The sequence below is a fragment of the Pleurodeles waltl genome, chromosome 8 (genome assembly GCF_031143425.1).
Source record: "Pleurodeles waltl isolate 20211129_DDA chromosome 8, aPleWal1.hap1.20221129, whole genome shotgun sequence".
Classification (NCBI taxonomy): domain Eukaryota; kingdom Metazoa; phylum Chordata; class Amphibia; order Caudata; family Salamandridae; genus Pleurodeles; species Pleurodeles waltl.
Window position 1 is genome coordinate 85,988,557 of NC_090447.1, and position 18,135 is coordinate 86,006,691.

At 43.4% G+C, this 18,135-nt stretch overlaps 2 long non-coding RNA genes across 2 annotated transcripts in view; one reads left to right on the forward strand and one right to left on the reverse strand.

Annotated features, from left to right (window-relative positions):
* The window catches only part of LOC138249064 (uncharacterized), a 244,358-nt gene that overhangs the window by 111,968 nt on the left and 114,255 nt on the right, over positions 1-18,135 (forward strand). The window lies entirely within an intron of this gene.
* LOC138249063 (uncharacterized) overlaps positions 12,300-18,135 on the reverse strand; it is a 75,318-nt gene continuing 69,482 nt past the window's right edge. Inside the window, exon 5 of the long non-coding RNA XR_011194691.1 lies at positions 12,300-15,048. This is a non-coding gene — a long non-coding RNA (uncharacterized lncRNA). The remainder of the gene's footprint in view (positions 15,049-18,135) is intronic.

Sequence of the window (18,135 nt, forward strand, 5' to 3'; positions counted from 1 at the left end):
AAGGACTCTGCCTTCTTACCACAAGTGATCTCCAAGGGCTTGTTAGCTTGCCTCCTATTCCCAGGTATCAGGAAGATCAAAGACTTGAGCCAACTGCACCAGGACTCTGCAAGTTGTGTGTCTGCCCTGCTTGGAAGTGGTCCTATGGTGTCCTACTTTCTGTGGTATTTATTGGAACTTTCGCGAAGCCCTAGCAAAGCCTCACTCACACTTGACAGCCTCACCTGACTCCAAGCTGGGTGGCGCGAAGCCTGCAGAACCTCGCCACAAAGTGCCACACATCTCCCTGGGATCAGCGCAAAGTGACGCCAAGCCCCGTAAAGCCTGGCCAGACAGCTTCTTGGAACTGATGCCAAACAATACACACCAGAATTTAAGGTACTGTGTTCTATGGGCCTAAGTGGGTACCTGTAGCTGGCCCGTGTTCCATTGTGGTCGGCCTGAATTTGTGATTTTGTCCAGGGTGACCAGAAAACCACAGTTAGTGCTTTGCGCTTGTTAGACTTTTCATCCTTGGCGTAGTCTCCCTTAACTTTTTGCCTCTGTTTCCCAGGTTGTTGATGTGTGCTGGACTCAGTTTTTGCTGTTTTTGTTACTCGGGGCGCTTTACCACTGCTAACCAGTGCTAAAGTGCAAGTGCTCCTTTACTAAATGTGTATGTAATTTGTTTATCCATGACTGGCATATTTGATATATTAGTAAGTCCCTAGTACAGTGCACTAGAGGTGCCCAGGGCCTGTAAATCAAATGCTACTAGTAAACCTGCAGCAGTGGTTGTGCCACCCACATAAGTAGCTCTGTAATCATGTCTCAGACCTGCCACTGCAGTGTCTGTGTGTGAGGTTTTAAACTGTAAAATCGACTTGGCAAGTGTACGCACTTGCCAGGCCTAAACCTTCCCTTTTCTTAAATGTAAGGCACCCCTAAGGTAGGCCCTGGGTAGCCCCAACGGCAGGGTGCAGTGCATGGTTAAGGTAGGGCATATAGTGATATGTTTCATATGTCCTGACAGTGAAATATTGCTGAATTCATTTAACAAAGTTGCAAGGCCTGTCCCTCTCATAGGTTAACATGGGGGGGGTACCATCAAAATCTGATTAAAGTGTAGATTCCCTTTGGGAGCTGGTGGACATGTGGAGTTTGGGGTCTCTGAGCTCACAATTTAAAATACATCTTTTAGTAAAGTTGATTTTAAGATTGTGTGTTTGAAAATGTCACTTTTAGAAAGTGAGCATTTTCTTGCTTATACCATTTCTGTGACTCTGCCTATCTGTGGATTCCCTCTCTGGGTCAGTTTGACAGTTGGGCTAGTTGCACCTTACACTAGACAGTGACACAAAGGGAGCTGGGGTGAAGTTTGCATTTCCTGATGAGCCATCTGTGCTAGGAGGGAGGGGAGGAGTTGTCACTCACACCTGAAAGGACTGTGCCTGCCCTCACAAAATGCAGTCTCCAACCCCCTGGTGAGTGTCTGGGGCCTGGCCTAGGAAAGGCAGGATTCCACAATCAAGAGAGCCTTTGTTTTGAAGTAGGCCTACTTCAAAGGAGAAAATGGGTATAAGAAGGGAACCCAAAACCACAGACTTTAGAACACTGCTGGAAACCAAGAGGAACCTCTGCCTGGAGAAGAGCTGAAGAGCTAGGGAAGAAGAGTTGCCTGTGACTGGGCTTTGTGGAGCTATCCTGCAGTTGCTGGTTATGCCAGAGTAAGAGAGCAAAGACTGGACTTTGTATTCCTTCCATCTTGTGAAGATCTCCAAGGGCTTGATTTAGAGCTTGGCTCCTGTTGTTTGAAGTCTCAGGGACAGCAAACACTTCTCTTTGCCAGCACCTGGAGTGTCTGGAGAGACTCTTACTCTGCCCTGTGGTGCCAATCCAGTTCCTGGGACCCTGAAAGGAGAAGCTGGCAGCCTAAAAGGAAGAATTCCATGCACAGAACGCCGTGCCGGGAAAAGATTGACGCAGCTCTGATCTGCGGCTGAAAAATCGACGTGCCATCGGCTTCACAGCTGAAAATCGACGTTTGCCTGCAACACGACCCGGAGATCGACACCCGGGGCCGGAGAAACGACGCACAGCATCGCTGACAGAGGCTGGTGAGATCGTGACCCGCGCTGCGTGGTTTTTGGATCATCGTGCGGCTGGATTTCCGAAGCAAGCACTGCTGGGCATGTAAAAACAACGCAAGGCCTGCCCGAAACCGAGAGTGCTGACTGGATCGACGCATCGCTCTCCTGCGGAGAGAAGAAACAACGCGCCTTGACCCAACAAAAGGAGAAACGACGCAAGGTCTCGCTTGTGAGTTAAATTGACACATCACAAGCCCTTTTTGACGCACACTGGCTCATGCTGGGTCATTTTTGACGCACCCAAGGTATATTTTCACGCTAACAGCGTTAGTGTGTGTTTAAAACTACAGGAAGACTCTTTTTGCTTTTTCATTGATAAATTGACTTGTGTATTGTGGATTTTTGTCATTTTGGTCTTGTTTTGTTTAGATAAATATTTATTATTTTTCTAAACCTGTGTTGTGTCATTTTGTAGTGTTTTCATTAAGTTACTGTGTGTGTTGGTACAAACACTTTACACCTAGCTCTCTGAAGTTAAGCCTACTGCTCATGCCAAGCTACCAAGGAGGTAAGCAGGGGTTAGATGAGGGTGATTCTCTTTTACCATGACTAGAGTGAGGGTCCTTGCTTGGACAGGGGGTAACCTGACTGCCAACCGAAGACCCCATTTCTAACATGCTTCTATGTACTATTTTCACCTAAATCTTCAAAATTGCATACCTCATGATCTGCGGATTGGATTTTTGTCTTCTTGGTCTTGTTTGATTTATAAAATCATAATCTATTCTTCGACTCTGGAGTGCAGTCGTTTTGTGGTATTTTCACTGTGTAACTATATGAGGTATTGCACAAATACTTCACACATAGCCTTATAAGCTAAGCCTGCCTTCTCTATGCCAAGCTACCCGAAGGTGAGCCAGGATAATTTAGGTTGTGTTGTAACTTACCCTCACTAGGATTATGGTCCCTTCTTGGACAGGGGACATACCTCTGTCAACTAGAGACCCAATTTCTAACAGGCATGTTTTTAATATTGTAATGAGAAATCTATCGTTGCCATTAAAGAGGGTTTATCATTAAAATTGCATAGGTACCAAACATGACATATCTATTTTGTTTCAAGTAGGAATGACAGCCTATTAAATGTAATAAGGAATCCCCAATGTTATCCTATGGGAGGGACAGGCCTCACAGTAGTGAAAAAACACATTTGAGAGTTTTTCTCTTCAAGGATATGTAAAACTTACAAATAAATACCTTTTAATTACACTGTGCCTTGTCCTCTTGGCTACCCATGGCCTAACTTGGGGTGACTTATATGTAAGAAAAGAAAGTTTCAGGCTTGGCAATTGGGTTTAAATGCCAAGTTGACATGGCAATATGATACTGCATTCAGGCTGTAATCGTAGGCCTGGTACAAGTTTTAGAGGGCTATTTAGTGGGTAATGCAATATGTGCTGCATAGGTAACATTTTATTTACAGGCTTTGGATTTACAGTATAACACTCTACAAGTGACTTACAAGTAAATTAAATAGTCCTATTGGGTATAAGACAATCTAAATATGCTTTAGGGAGAGAGCACAAGCACTTTAGCATTTGTTAGCAGTGGTAAAGTGCACAGCGTCCTAAGGCTAACAAAAATGAATTCAGCAAAAAGTGGATGGTAAAAGGCAAAATGGTTGGGGGTGACCCCGCAGCGAGGGCCATTTCCAACCCCAGCCTTAGACAGTGGTTATATCAGAGGATAACCTCAATCACTGAAATGCATTTTCACTTAGATAGAGTTTTTGATCACACAAACATGGGAAAATACAGAAAGAGCTAACATTTAAATGACACACAGTGGAGTTGCATTGCAGTAGAAATTACTAACCTACAGAGGTTTTTGTACTAGAGGTTTTTGGCAATTAAAAATAATTGCAGAAAGTCGTCCTGTCAGCTTACCAATAACAACAATTACATTTAATAACGATTAGCAAGTCCACAAGGGCTTTGTAGGAAATGTTGTTTTAATGTGTCTAAATCCATTGTGCCTGGGCAGTCTCTAGACAGACAATGATGTGAGCCTGAGAGAACAAGGGAGCAAAGGGTGGGGGCTGACTCGAGTATAAATTCCCCCAAACTATGCAGGAATCTTTTTCACAGAAACCCGGGGCCAGGACATGCAGCAGCACTGTAGAATATGTCAAAGAATGAGGATGTTATGAATCGCATAAAAGGAAATGGTTTGAGAGTATGGGATTTGGAAATAAGTAAATGCCTTTAGAGAATGGCTAGGCTTTCCTTCTTACAACCAAATTATTTTACTGTTTTTCCTGGTGTTGGATCAGACACAAAGAAAGTCAAAGATCTATCTCAAAGTAAGTACCTGTACAAGACAACTACATTAATTTTGACTTAATTAAACCCTGATTCTGGTACAGGGGACTGGAATACCAGGAGGTAGTTACTGTTTTCAGCTGACATTTCTCCAGCACCACTTTGCAATTCTGAATTTGAATGTATTGGGAATTCCCTCAAATACGGTCGTTTTCCTTATTGTTATTCCCGCTTCTAGACATGTTTTGGCACACAGATTTGTCTGTGCGAGTCTGCACCAGGTGAGCTCAGAATCAGAATGGACAGTATCTTTCACAGAGATATTTTGTAACATCACTCATAATCAGGGTTTAACTATAATAACTATGGGTGTCTTTCATTCCACTGACTCCAGTTACTACTGACTCATACAGATGTACTGAATGCAAGACAGTGGCCAGGCCATGATATTACTACGTATGTTTTTTTCGCTCTCGAGTGATTAGTTATTTGTCAGCATACTTTTGCTAGATCACGTGGCCCAGCTCTGATATATCCGCTTCTTCTAATATGAGGCATTTTTATAAATCCAGGCCCACCACCATATTGTGCCCTATGCTTAAAAGGTCATTGGGGCCATTGTACAAAGCCATTTAGCATTTCTTAATGGTCCGGATTGCTATTTTGGGTCCTTAAGAAATGCTAAATTTGCTTTTGAGATGTACAAAGCCCTTTTGGAAATTGCTAAATGAGATTTCTATCTAGTAGAAATTGCATTTTGTGATGCCCAAATATGAACTAAGAAATAGGGATTTGCTATTTGCGATTTCCAAAGTACATGTACAAAGCATTTCCTAAATGCAAAATGTACATTTAGGGAATGCATATACCATCAACTCCAAGTCGATGGTAACAATGTGCAATTTTAGAAAAAAAAACAAAGAAGCTTCTTTTTTTTAAAGTGCAATAGGACGCTCTACATGTACACCACTATTTTTGGGGTGCATCACAGGGGTCATTTTGCCTATAGCCATCCTTGGTTTTGCATTTCCCCAGTAGGAAATCTCTAGTTAGGAAATACAAAACTGACCCATTGGAAAAAATGCAATGGGATTTCCTGATTGCAATTTCAAAACAGTGATTCCTACTTTGTAGGAATCCCTGTTAGAAAACCGGTAATTGGATACACATTTTGCATTTCCTAAATAGAGATTTCTATATCGTCGCTATTTAGGAAATGCAAAATAGATTTTTGTCACATCTGGTCCTTAGAACTGCGAATAAGTATTAAAACTGGTGCATTGAGTGTGTGTTTGTGTGTTTGTAAGTCCCTCCCTTAATTTGGCATTTGCTTCCCTTAGTAACTGAGACCACCTTTCTCCCATTCCTGAAGAAGCAATTTCCCACCACATTTATGCTGGTGGTAATTGCAGATGCTAAACAGAGCGCAGGCGTCGAAATAACTACAAAATAAGTGCAAAACCTTTTCTCCCATTATTCCCCATTAAACTCAAAGGTCAAGATGTGATTGATAAATGCATGAACACACCCGATTCTGCCTCAAAGACCTCCCCCGTCGACCAGAATTTCTCTACTACTATCTAACATTAACCTCACACCCAGGATTTAACCAGCCTCTTATCTGCATGTAGACGTGTATCTTATTATAGAAAATGGTGCCCTGAACTGATAGCACTAAAGTATACGTGTGTGGTTGAAAGATGAGAAAGAATTTCTCTTTTACTTGCATATAGGCTGTCAAGGTGGCCCCAATTTCTTTTTTGTTTTGCAGAGGGCAGCCTACGGCAGCTTCTCTTCCAAGAGGATTGTCGCCAACACCAATCAGCTTCGACAGTTTTTTGGCATATTGTCAGAGGTGTGTGAAATAACATATATTTTCTCATGGAATTTTGGCAAAATTCCATACTCGTTGAGTGAAGTTTGCACTTTCGTAGCAAAATGTTATTTGAGGGTAGTTCACGTTAATTATTTTAACAGACGTCTCAGTTTCATACATGTATCTCGCGAGATATCGGTATGAAACTCATTCGAAAAGAAAATGTATGAATCAATCTCTCGCTGGTATCTCACAAGACTTTTCAAAGCGAAGTCGGCACTCAGAGAAACAAAAATTATGCAAAATCACGCAAGGTGAAATTGTAAGAAATTTCAAAATGTATATGTAATTCGGGAATTTCTCAACTTTCACAGGTGAAATAAAAATTTCACCCAGACCTCTGTACCATCCAGAGACGGCTCTTCCATGAGGGTGGAGAAGCTTCGCCTCCCCCCCCAGCAGCTGCAGCTGGAAAACCTTTACAAGGAAACAATAGCAAACAGTGTTTGTAATTGTTTCCTTGTAAAGGGGCGGGGCCATGGGGGTGACTTACTCTGAGAGGGAGTGCTGAGCACTCCCCCTCAGAGCACATGTGTGTTTGGCCGGCCTTCTGAGGCCGGCCAAACACACATGTGCACAGGGCTCTCTCCAGCCCAGCAACACGGCGCTCCCAGCCAATCCTGAATTTGGGCAGTGTCAGAATCGGCGCAGGGGAGGCTTGGAGCCTGTGCCTGCAGACGAGCGGGAGGAGCGGCGCGGGGGACCAAAGGTAAGTTTTTTATTTTTTGTAAAGTGTTATTACTTGCCCCCCCTCCACATCCCTGCACCCACCCCGTGCTCGCCGCCCGCCCCCTTTTACACCTGCGAGTCCCCACTGGTACCGTCTCCAATAAAGAAACAACATCATTTAGATACGTGATGTACATAAATAAAAGAAAGGCAGAGAGTCAGTGCGGCAGCAGGTGTGGTTTTTGTCAGGAATAAGGAAGGCTCATCATTTGTGAAACGTCCCGGAGATTACTATATGCAGTCTCAAAAATAGAATGAAAATATTTTACCTTTGGCAGGCATGTCCTTCCTGGAATACTTGATTTTCTGGTCTTGCCAAGAGCTCAGAACAAGTTTAAAAGACTTACGGCCTGACTTTGAGTTTGGCGGATTGGTTACTGTATCAGAAATGTGATGGATACCCTGTCCACCATATTACCATCCCATTATATCCTACAGGAATTGTAATACAGCGGACGGAATATCTGTCACATTTGTGACAGAGTAATCTGTCCACCGAACTCTAAATCAGGCCCATGGGACTCTAGGAGAGTTTGGTGGAGGTGTTAATGCATCACAAAGGTGATGGATATCCTGTCCGCTAAAATCTAAATTCAATGGGGAATAATGGGATTTAGATTTCGGCAGATGGGATATCGGTCACTCCACCAAACTCTGAGTCAGGCTCTTAATGACAGAGCAGCGATGAGACACACGTTAAGAAGTTTACACGTGTAAAAGACATCCCCATTAATTTCCTACTAATTTCTATTGAATGTTTTAGAGGCCTTTGGACATCTACAGTAAGGTAACTATTTACCAGTATACACCATTTACAGTCTCCCTTCAACAAGCTGGGGCCTGTAGAAGTCTGGACCAACCCATTTATAGTCTTCCTTCAAAAGGCCAGTGTCTGTGGAAGGCTGGTACAGTCAATTTACATTATCCCTTCCATGGGCTGATGCCTGCAGAAGACCGGCTCAGCCTATTTGCAGTCTTCCTTCAATAGGCTGGTGCCTGTTGAAGATGGATACAGTACATTTACAGTCTCCCTGGAATAGCCTGGTGCCGGCAGAAGACTGGTACAGTCAGTTTACATTCTCTCTTCCACAGGCAGGCGATGCAAAACACTGGCCCAGGAGTTACTGTTAGTCTTTCAATGACACAGGGAGTCATCGCAAATTTCCCTTTCTACTTTCAGTGAGGCACAGGAGACCCCCACACACTAGCACTACTGTCCACCACAGCCACTGCATGCCAGGTACCCCACATAAAGTGCTTGTCATTACGTTTGTTAACAAATGGACCTCCTCCGAGCCCCACCGTTACCATCCCTCTCTACAGACTTCTCATCATCACATGCTGTCCTTTATGTTCACTAGTTTTCTGACTACATCAGGTTTCTGCATGTCTTTCAGCATTTGACAGGCACACTGACTTGGTGTCCTCCATCTGTCAGAAAACTTTGTCACATGTAACTCACAACAGTTTGTGCACAGAAGAGACTGTGACCAAAGAGGCTATGTGCAAAGGTACTGGTAAACTGGTAGAAAGACTGGGTTAGTATAGTTGGAACAGAGTTTTTTAAACACTACACGAGTCCCTATACTGACATCCCAGAAAACATTTGCATTCATTCTTTTATGTGGTGTGCACTGGTTGTCTCTTTGTATAGCTACCATTCTGTTATCTTACATGAAGGCATGGTGAATGTGTCTCACAACCTGTTGTTGTGAATTTTCCCAGAAGGGACATGCCAAACTCCTTGCAAGTATGACCTGTGCTCAGCAAACACTCATGCCACTTTTGACATACCGATTAGAAAAGACACACATCTCCTCACTAGACCTAGCTAGTAAGAGAACTGCTGGCAGTGGGCTGCTTAGCTTTCAACAAATACCACTATGTAGTACAAGGAGAATGCACATTCTGTTATTATATAGTGTGATATTGTAAATATGGTGCATGTGCAAGTTGGCATTCCACCATGATTCAGGTAACTTCTCTAAGTGCAGAGAGAAGACACACTGTCTTATTCTATAGTATGATGCAAGAACATTGTGCCTATGGAAGCTGGCAATGCATTACGATTCTCATATGAAGCTAATTACTTGGATAGTTTTACTCATATTACACAGCTGATTACTAAGGCCCTGAATATACATTGTATGGTAATGAGAGATAACACATGACTTAACTCACCTCGACCGACCATGTCATCGTCCACTTTATCTCCAGTTCTCAGCACACCATCTCCAGGAAACTGAGATCCTATGGGCACTGGTTCTAGGCACAACCCGAGCCCATGGCAGACCTTGACCTCAACCAGGCGGTCCAAAACTTCACAGACTGGATCACCAAATCTGCCAAAATAGTTGTGGCACTGAAACCAACTAAAACCAACAACACCTCCAAGCCAGCAAGATGATATACCTCAGAGCTCACAAACTCCAAGTGAAACTGCCACTGTCTCCAGAAACTATGGCGCATGACCAAGGACCCCTCCCACAGAGCTCCCTACAAGGGAGTCCTCAACAACTACCACCACTACATCAAGGCTGCAAAAAGAGCAACAATCACTGCCCGCATCGACTCTGAAGCCAACCACATGAAAGAACTCTTCAGAATCATCAAGGAATTCTCTAACCCCATAGCCACAGAGACCATTATCCACCCATCCCAGGAACTCTGAGATAGCCTCTCAAACTACTTCCACAGCAAGATCACCACTATATACAACAATTTCAACTCCCAAGCCTCTACCTCCAGCCTAGACAACATCTCTCAAGCAGCAAACACCAGCCACACAATAACCTCCTGGTCCCTGATTACCACACAGACCACCTCAGCCATCATGTCACCCATCCACTTCGGGGCACCCACCGACCTCGGCCCCCACTGGCTTTTCAACCTCAGAGACACCACTATTAGCATGGAACTATCCAGCATCCTCAAAAACTCCATCTCCGTGGCAACCTTCCTGGACGAATGGAAGCAAGCAGAGGTCAGACTCCTCCAAAAGAAACCCTCCACCAACCCTAAAGACCTCAAAAACAGCAGAATGATCTTCCAGTTCTCTCCCATCCCGCCAAACTGCTTGAGAAAGCCACCAACCAAAAGCTAACCCACTACCTCAAACAAAACCACCTTCTTGACACCTCACAATCAAAATTCTGGGCCAGCCACAGCATGTAGACTGCACTGATTGCCACCACGGATGAAATCAGGACCCTTCTCAACCAAGGAGAGTCATCAGCTCTGATCCTTCTGGACCTCTCTGCAGTGTTCAATACAGTCTGCCACCACACTCTCCTCAAGAGACTCCACAACATAGGCATTCAACAAAAAGTCCTTAAGTGGGTTGTCTGTTTCCTCTCAGGATCCACGCAGAGCATCCGCCTCCCTCCCTTCATGTCCACAGCCAAGAACATTACCTGCGGCATACCACAATGATCCTCCCTCAGCCCAGCCCTGGTCAACATCTACATGACCATCGTCTCAGATATCGTGAGATCCTATGGACTCAATATAGTCTCCTACACCAACGACACTCAACTGCTCCTCTTACTCCCCGAAAACACCCACAACGCCAAAGCCAACTTCTGCAAAACAAAGACCAATGTAGCAACATGAATGAAAAACCACTGCCTCAAACTAAACACCAACAAAGCGGAAGTCATGATCTTTGGGAAGAACACATCCTTATGGGATCACAGCTGGTGGCCAGCAGAACTCAGGACAAAGGGGGTCATTCTGACCCCCGCCGGCGGCGGAAGCCGCCAGAAGACCGTACCGCGGTCAAAAGACCGCAGCGGTCATTCTGACTTTCCCGCTGGGCTGGCGGGCGACCGCCAAAAGGCCGCCCGCCCGCCCAGCGGGAAAGCACCAGCAACGAGGAAGCCGGCTCTGAATGCAGCCGTCGGAGTTGCTGGTGTGCGACGGGTGCAGTTGCACCCGTCGCGATTTTCAGTGTCTGCCACGCAGACACTGAAAATCAATGTGGGGCCCTGTTAGGGGGCCCCTGCAGTGCCCATGCCAGTGGCATGGGCACTGCAGGGGCCCCCAGGGGCCCCACAACACCCGTTCCCGCCAGCCAGGTTCTGGCGGTGAGAACCGCCAGAACCAGGCTGGCGGGAAGGGGGTTGGAATCCCTATGCAAGCAGCGCCGCCGTGGAGGATTCCCTGGGGCAGCGGGAAGCCGGCGGGAAACCGCCGGCTTCCCTTTTCTGACCGCGGCTTTACCGCCGCGGTCAGAATGCCCCCGGAAGCACCGCCAGCCTGTTGGCAGTGCTTCCGCGGTCATTGGGTCAGAATGACCCCCAAAGTCTTCTTCATCATATCATGCACAAAACCTCAGCATCATCCTTGACTGCCAACTATCCATGAATTGACAAGTAAACTCAGTTGCCTTGTCCTGCTTCTACATCCTCATATTCTCTGCCGAATCTTTAAATGGATTCCTACTGACACCAGAAAGTCAGTTATGCATTTTCTGGTCACTGGCTGCCTTGACTATGGTAACGCTCTCTACACTGGACTGTCCTCCCGCAACTTAAAAGACTCCAGACTCTACGAAATGCTGCTGCCACACGCATCCTCAACCTCTCCAAGTGCTAAAGCATCACCCCACACCTCAGGAACCTCCTCTGGCTCCCCAACCATAAGAGATGCTAATTCAAAATCCTCACACTGCCCTTCCAAGGCACCCACAACCTAAGGGCATCCTACCTCATCTATGCTTCTATGTCTCAGCAAGATAACTACGTTCCACCTAACTAAACTTCTCACACACACCCTGCATGTATTGCTGTCACTGCGGAGGCCGCTTCTTCTCCTACACAGCAGCCTAATCCTGAAACAGCTTACCCCTCTACTTCCAAACAGCTCCCTCCCTGGGAGACTTAAGAAGGAGAGTCAAGATGTGGCTTTTCAACAGAGACACAGCAATCTCAGTGCCCAAATACCCTTAGGGGGGATAGTGCTCTGCTTTACAAATGCTATGATTGAATGGAAACCCAGCACCCATAAACACCTGTACAGTGGAGTGGCAAGCTGCCAGAACAATGCAATTACGAGTTAAACGCCATGTAATGGGGATAACCTTGTGGAACCAGATTCACCGGCTGGAATTCTGTCCCAGAATCCAGAATTCCATAACGTTTAATACATCTCTGAGCATGTTCTAAATGTGTGCAAGGGGGCAGGTGCAAGGATTATGGTGTAGTGGGAGGGCTTGGGCAATAAACATAGCGGAAAGCAATTTGGAAGAGCAGTTGCCTTGTCTGAGGGTCATGCTGGAGCTGGTGAATGAGCCAGGGCTGCAAATGAATGAATAATCTTCATTGACAGATTAATTAAAATCATTACAATATACACATATGAAACATTAAAATTCTGATGATAAAATACATGCCAACTTAAACAAGTAAGCACACCTCTATAATCAAAGTTCTAAATCTAAAAGGCCCATTAAAGAAAAAGGACCTCAAGATAAAGTGCTAATGCATAAAGAGTAGACCACATTGAACAACATCAATGTACTGTATTATGTGTGCCAACAGAATAAAATACACCTGATTGGGCAGACCTATGGCGTGTACAGGCAGCAATAAAATAAAGCCATAACAAAAAAGATTAAGCAAGTTATCTGGCATAAGTGTCCCTTAAATAAAATTATAATGAGGTGCTCCTAATTACGCCAAGGTGTATATTGCAGATAAACACAAGTACAGCTAGTTAAATGATTTGGATATAACATAATAAAGTAGCAGTGCATGAAAGTCAACCACATTCTACTCTTAAAAAGTCCTTTTTTGTTACATGTTTTTTTTGTTCTTTTTTTGCTGTAAGGTAAAGTACACTTAGTTCAGGGGACTTGTTATATGTACAAGCAGCAACATTAAAAACCTTAAATATCCAGTTTTGTGCTGGCAAAATTAAATACACCAGATTAGAAAGATGTATTGTTACATGTACAAATAGCAAGAAAAACTCTCCCTTGCAAAAAATACAACAAAATAATCCTACTCATGATCCCCCTTCAACAGATTGTAAGAATGCGCTCCTGCTTTCATCAAAGTATATGGTGGCCTTAGATGCAATTACTACCAATCCTTACACCCTTAATGCTGGAGACCCATGCTGCTTTGATCTTCAGAAGTTCAGGCCAATGGACATTCTTAGGAAACATTGGGCTCCAAGCAGTTTTTACATTGCCAGCAACTTGGATGCATGAATCAGGAATCTGGTTGCCTTGCATGACATTCGGGCTGAGTGATTATCTAGGAGAGCAATCTTGATTTGAAGAGCCCTAAAGACAGACTGCAATAATTTCTGCCTGGCAATAATAGACCCAGGAACATGCAGATTAGATGGAGAAGGCTTTCTTAAGTATAATCACATAAACGGCAATGACTATTGGTCCGCTAATGCTTCCAGGTGGGAATCTAGTAGCTGATTTAGAACTCAGTGGATGGGCTACTCCATCACAACAGTGACGGATATCTCCTTCGCTTAAAACTGAATTCCGTAGGATATAATGGGATTTAGATTTCAGGGGATGGGATATCTGTCACCGGTGTGTTAATTCAAGTTTTAAATCAGGCCTCAAATTCTTTGATGGAAATTCACCTAGGTAAAATAGCAGCAGGACATGTTTCAAGGCCACTGAGAAGTGGGAGGCCAGGAACTGCCTTTCCTAGAAGAATTTTAGTGGTCTGATTTTCCATCTATTGTTCTAAATTTGGTATTTAACATGTAAAATTGTATGGAGCTTTCACTGTTCTGAACAAGGCTTTATACCAAATGTATGATGCTACTGAATAGTGATCCATAATATGAGATATTTACCAAATTGGGAATCATTATTTGGTATCAATGTTTACTGAATCAACGTGAATCCTATTCACTATTCTTCAAATCACATTCTGCAGTTTGGTAAATTGTAAATCAAGTCGTAATTCCTGAAAGTAGCTTTTTGGCAGTGAATGATGAACTCACAAACAAGAAGTAGTACACCACATCCCCATTAAAGTCCTGAGGAGCACTCTGGTTGGGGAGTGATTTCACAATCTATCAAAATGATTTCCTATATTGGGCCATCCATCCTTGGAAACCATAAAAGTGTCTTGGCAAGAACATGAGAAGAATGCAGGAGCAAGGAAAAAAAATAAAATACCCTTAAAAGAAATTAGAAAGAGGAGTGTGCAGCACATTGGGATGATTTATTTGGGAAATCATCACTTACTGTGCCCGACTCCCCCCCAAAAAAAATTGTGGGCTTCACACAGAAAACAATTGATTAAATAAGAAAAAGATGATACAATTTCTGAACAAGGACCAAGGAGGTGAAAAGCACCCTAAATGAAGCCTGTGCTACAGGAGGAGGACCACCTTCTCAACCATCACTGATCGTTCTTGAGGTGTTGATAGGGTCTACCTGGGACCTGAAAGTGTGTCTGTTGTGAGCAACATAGATACATCCACAGCACCTTCTAAAGGTAAGTCTCAGGTTACGTTTCTCTTTTCCTAATACATACTGCGTAAAATATGTTTCAACATTTGTAAATCCTTATCAATTAATGATCCTCAAGAAAGTGAAAGGGGTATTACAACAACTCTAATACTTATTTTAGAGTTACATTGGCATGGAAGTATGGTGGATGTAGTTCAACATGGCAAGCATATATTACAATATATCTAAAAATAAAAGTGAAATCCACAATATACATATCTTCTATATATCATTAAAAAAAATTAAACACTTTTAAGCAGATATCCCTGCAGAAAGATATCTTGAATCTGAAGGTGAGGGGCAGAAGAACACAGAAATGATGAAGTAAATGATTCTATCTCCCGGAATTCAACACTTCAGACACAATGTTCCTCTCCACGATTTAGCACCTATTTTGAGAAAGCTGTTGAGCCAGGCACACAAGCTGAAACTGAAGAGCCAGGAGTTCTGTCCAGACAAATGTGCATAAGAATTAGAGTGCATAATTGCAGTGTTTTGGTCCTCAAAATAGTGTAGAGAGTACAAAGTTGTTTAGAGGCCTCAATGTTGAGGATCCAGCTCCTAAAATAAAAAAAACACATAATGAAGATTAATACTAAATTGGTGGACATTGAACGAAGCATCAAAAACATCTTGCAAACTATGGCTAATAGTATAGTGGAAATGTAATGGTCTATGTTTGAGAAAATGGACAGTATTACAGAGGCTATGAGTACATTATGTGGCCAGTTACAGCAGGAAAATGTAACACAACGGCATAGCAGCATAATACGTTTGCTCATGTATATGGCTTGATTTGCTCTATAAGTTGCCTTGAACAGGCAACTTCAATCTAATTTTGCACACTGTGAGATTTCAAGTAGAAATGGGCTAGTATAGTGTTGATGTTGTATGTGACCATGTACAAGTGGCAAATGCAGCAGAACGTTTGCACAATCTGCAAATTGCAAGTGAGGTCAAGTTGGGACTAGCGAAAGTGACGATCTCTCCAGTATAAGCAGTGTTTCTGTGGCAAAGACTAAGGGCCTTATTATGACTTCAGCGGACGGAAAAGACCCTCCACCGAAGCCCAGACGGGTAGGTTGCCGCCAGTGTGCAGCCTCCCCGCCGGGCCCATTACGAGTTTCCCACTGGCCCAGCAGGCAGAAACTTAGTTTGCGCCACTGAGCCAGAAGGAAACAGCCTACAGCATTATCTCTGGCTCATAATAGAGCCAGCAGCAATGCTGTAGTGCATAGGGTGCACCAGCATCCGTCACAATGTTCACCTTCTGCAAAACAGAGCAGACAGTGACATTCCGAAGGGGCTGGCCAAGGGGGCCCCTGCACTGCATATGCCAAGTGCATAGGCAGTGCAGGGGCCACCCTGGGGCCCCCTGCCCCCGTCTCTGCCAGCATTTTCATAGCGGTGCTACCGCAATTAAATCACTGGAAGAGAAGGGTGTTGTAATCCCCAGGGCAGCAATGCTTGCAGCGCTGCCCTGGCGGATTAGGACCACCAGCACCGCAAGGCCGACATTATGTCATAATCTGGTGGTGCTGGCGGTTCGACCACTGTGGTACCGCCGTAGTTGTACTATGGTGATCGGACTGATGAATTGGCGACGGTCTGATGCCACCGCAACCCTTGCGGTCATGAGACCACCACGGCATAATGAGGCCCTATGTCACATTAGGAGTTGTGTTTGAACTGGGGGAAATGCAGGGGAAACAACATCTGAAAAATACTGCAAGTTGTGGTAAAAACATACATTTTTTTAACTGTCTGCATTTTCTGTTACGTTCAAATTTATGATATTAGACATTACATATGAAAAGATATTTGTTAAACAGAAATACTTGAAATATTGTTGAAGCTCTATGTTTGTGCATACATATGCATGCCTAAAAATAAAGGTATTTTGTTTTGCAAGTCTACCATTAGTTTTATCTATTTTTCAAGTTAACAGTTATACATCACACTTACCCTCAAACTAATGATTGCTCTCCCTTCTACTGCCATTAAGTCATCATGTGCTGTATGTGCTGGTTGCTGATCATCCTCATCATCTGACTCTAGCTCAGACAAGATTACTAGTAATCCTTTGCAAGTTGCTATACTGTATTGTGTAACATTGCGCATGTTGCAATGATCATGCAGCTTGTCTTCGGTGTATATTGCAGGGCACCACCACTCTTAAAAAGACCGTGAAAATGAGTTTTGAGGAGCCAAAGTGTCCTTTTGATCACAGGTCTATTTCTCTTGTGTGCATCATTATAAGAATGCTGACTTTGTGTGGAAGGGTTAGGGTAAGATGTCAAAATCCATTAGAGCAAAGCATAAGCACTGTCATCTACAGTGAAAATAGACTTTATTAACATACTAATTAAAAAATGAACTGCATGACTATGTGAGTCATATACTTTAGAGATTTTGAGAGAAATTGTCAAATAAAAAGTCATCTCCAATATCTACTTTAAGGAATGAATGAATGTCACTATGTCTAAACATAAAGTAATCATGGGTGCTGCCTGGGAATCTTGCCACAATATCTGTTATTACAATTACATTTGAGGCATCACAAACCACTTGGATGTTTAGGGAATAAATATTCTTCCTATTTCAAAACAGATAATCATGGTACGAAGGTGGCCATATAGGAACATGAGTTCCACCAATACAATCAATTAGATGCAAATTATGTAATCTTGTAAAATTGCAATTTTGTTAATTGTAACTCCTGTGCATTGCTAGGGAGACTATTATGAGAACTGATTCTGATTACCAGAGCATCCAGGAAAGCTCTAAAAAAATCTTGATAGTGTACTTTGGGAAAACACACCTGCTGCAGCAATCATACATTGGTATTTCATGACACCATGACACCAATGTCTTTGCTAAAGTTTGCAAGAACAATGTTTGTTAGTGGACTGCAAATCAACCTGCATGCTGTTGCCTTCATGTGTTCACCCCCTTTGGCAATGATGAAATGCCGGAAGTGAAGCAGCATGAAATGTTATGCGTCCCTAATGGCCACAGTTCAAGATTATAGCTTCTGAATTGGATAGGAAAAGCCAACGTGGGGCATATGTGGTTATACCTGAAGCTTCTTGAAAAGAATACATCACAGAGCTGTATGGTTCTGAGGCTTGGCAACACTAGTGGTGAGCTATCACTGTTAATGCCATTAAGAAGTTGATCGCAGGCCTAAAATCTTACTTAGTTCAATTTGTTGATGGGATTGCAGTAATGGTGCCAAACATTAATAATTACTTTTTGACAGTGTTTTTGTTTAATTGGGTGTTACAGAGAGGCCCTTACCAGACTACTTGGAAGGTAGTTATATAATACTATTCACAAAAAATATATGGAACTAAACTTAGAAATTTTAGACTGATGGATACTCTTGCTAAAAAAGGAAAACGTTTTGCTAGATCAAAAACGTGTTCTTCAATACATTCAGACAGACTTTCAGCCGGGTATAGGTACATGCAAAAACATCATTTCATTAACTAACCTAGAAAACAAATGATTAGTGCAGGAAATGGGTTCCACCCATTTGCTCCTCTTGCATGTTTCGCTTTCTAGCTAGGTTTGGCCGGATAACACAAATGCCCCGGAAGTGCAACGGGGCACTTTGGTATTACAGATGGGGCTGCAAATGCTTAT